Source organism: Penaeus vannamei, unplaced genomic scaffold (genome assembly GCF_042767895.1).
Source record: "Penaeus vannamei isolate JL-2024 unplaced genomic scaffold, ASM4276789v1 unanchor267, whole genome shotgun sequence".
Lineage (NCBI taxonomy): Eukaryota > Metazoa > Arthropoda > Malacostraca > Decapoda > Penaeidae > Penaeus > Penaeus vannamei.
In genome coordinates, this window is record NW_027213271.1 from 10,001 (window position 1) to 12,500 (window position 2,500).

The 2,500-nt window shown below is 31.2% G+C and overlaps 1 non-coding gene across 1 annotated transcript; it reads left to right on the top strand.

Annotated features, from left to right (window-relative positions):
* Positions 1-2,071: 2,071 nt before the first annotated feature.
* On the top strand, positions 2,072-2,153 carry TRNAS-CGA (transfer RNA serine (anticodon CGA)). Its single transcript has one exon. It is a non-coding gene; the product is annotated as a tRNA-Ser (tRNA).
* The last annotated feature ends 347 nt before the right edge of the window (positions 2,154-2,500 follow it).

A 2,500-nucleotide genomic window follows, 5' to 3' on the forward strand; every position in this document is an offset into this window, starting at 1 on the left:
TGAGGCCGATTTTTAATTGTAATTCTTTTTGTTTTCCAATTATGTTATAAATATTATGTTCTAGTTTGTTATAATTTTTCTAATTTACGTTTTAATTGAATCTATATTCTATCTTTCATATTTTTCACTATGCTATGGCGGTTATAAACTGTTTTTTTTTTCTCTTTCTTTTAGCATTTTTTTATATTGCAGTCAATAATAAGGGAAGGTGAGGTAGGCCTATTTAAGAAATAATTATTATATAAAGGTGTTTATCGTATCTCTGTTCCTCCCTTTCACGATAAGATAAGATAGGCTTTGATGACGTCACTCTGGGTTATCTCTTCAACTATCTTCCACAATCATTCATTCATCTCACTCTCTCTCTCTATCTCTCTTCCTCTCCCCCACCCCCCTCTACCTCTATACTCTCTATCTGTCTCTTTCTTTTTCTCTTTCTCTGTCTGTCTGTCTGTCTGTCTCTCTCTCTCTCTCTCTCTCTCTCTCTCTCTCTCTCTCTCTCTCTCTCTCTCTCTCTCTCTCTCTCTCTCTCTCTCTCTCTCTCTCTCTCTCTCTTCCTCTCTCTTTCTCTCACTCACACTCTCTATCCCGTTGTGCGAGAACAATTTTCGTCATAAAAATAAGAAAATAATATTAATAGCAATAATAATTATAATAAATGATAGTAATAATGATAATAATAATAATAATAATAATAATAATAATAATAATAATAATAACAATAATAATAATAATAACAATAATAACAATAAAACAGACGGGACAGTAATATCGGCCAATTGTTTAGTAAATCAAATCAAATCTATTATTTTACTGGAAATTAATTTTGGTTCCGTGGCTATTTCTGTCAAAATTTCTTTTCAAGAGAATTTTCAGAGCAAAGATTTTGTCAACAAGATAGACAGATGATTCTAACATTCAACCCTCATATCTATAAGAATCATGGCACTGTATACGTACATTATAGAATAGTATAACATTGATTATATAGATGTGGTTTAGAAAGATTTAAATTCCATTTGACTTTGAGAAAACAGTCTGTTGTGTCAGGAGATATTTAAAATTATTATTGTGTGGTGTCTCTCTCTCTCTCTCTCTCTCTCTATCTATCTGTTTATCTATCTATCTACTCACTCTCTCTCTCTCTATCTATCTATCTACCTACTCTCTCTCTCTATCTATCTATCTACTCTCTCTATCTATTTATCTATCTATCTCGCTCTCTATCTATCTATCTATCTATCTATCTCGCTCTCTATCTGTCTATCCATCTATCTATCTCGCTCTCTCTCTCTATCTCTATATATCTATCTATCCATCTTTCTTTCTCTTTCTCTCTCCCTCTCTCTCTATCACACACACACAAAACACACTCATAAGCATGTATATATACCCAAGTGAGCAATGTTTTCCTTAGCAATGCAATGTTTTTTTTTTTTTTTTTTTTTTTTTTTATATATACCTCGCTTCCTTATTCTTAAGCTCCTTACCCCCCCCCCCCCAGGACTCTTATAATTATTAATTATAATGGCGATTGTATAATAATAACTAAATAAATAAAAATAAATAATATTGTATAACAATAACCTAAATGAATGGCAGCTGAAGAATGTGTCTCCCTTGTATATTTTAGTCTTTAAATTCCCGGTGCCAGAAAGAGAGCTATGAAGACTGGGCAAATATTATTACTAGGAAAATAATAGCACCAGCTTTCGATGCAATTGATGTACTAGTTAAAATTGGAATAAGCTTTTGTTCATTGAATATTATGGCTGCGGTGTCCGAGTGGTTAAGGAGTTGGACTCGAAATCCAATGGGCTTTGCCCGCAATAAAAAATAATATATCAACCGTTGAGGGCAAAGATGAAATGAAAACCAGTGAAATAAAATGTAAAATAATCCGACAATTTTATACTTTCCTGTGATAAACATATCTGATTGTCATAAAACCGCATTAACCAAATTTACTTATAGAATATATAAGATAAAAGCGTATTGATTGAATCTACCCTTAAAAATAACCATGATAAAATAGAAATTACTAAAATTACTTCCTGGCAATTTAGTAGAAGCTGCGGTGTCCGAGTGGTTAAGGAGTTGGACTCGAAATCCAATGGGCTTTGCCCGCACAGGTTCGAATCCTGTCCGCAGCGAAGTACGTATAGTTTTGTGAATAAATTATTAATAAATTAAATAAAATATATAAATTAAGTCATTCTTCATATTTTAGTATTTTATTATGATTATTATTGTGGAGGATTATTGCGAACTGCATTAGGTTATAATCAATACACATAAACCTTTTATTATTAAATTTCGTATTGTCAAAGAGATAATAACGTGTCATATAATCATGTTAAAAATCTAACACTTTCCTTACCTTAAAAAATAAATAAATAAACAAATAAATAAGTAATTCATATGTTTTTATTACAGTCTATCAGCTGTTTAGTGGCACGCGTTGTAATCAGAATATTTAACCTAATCAGAATATTTTGTC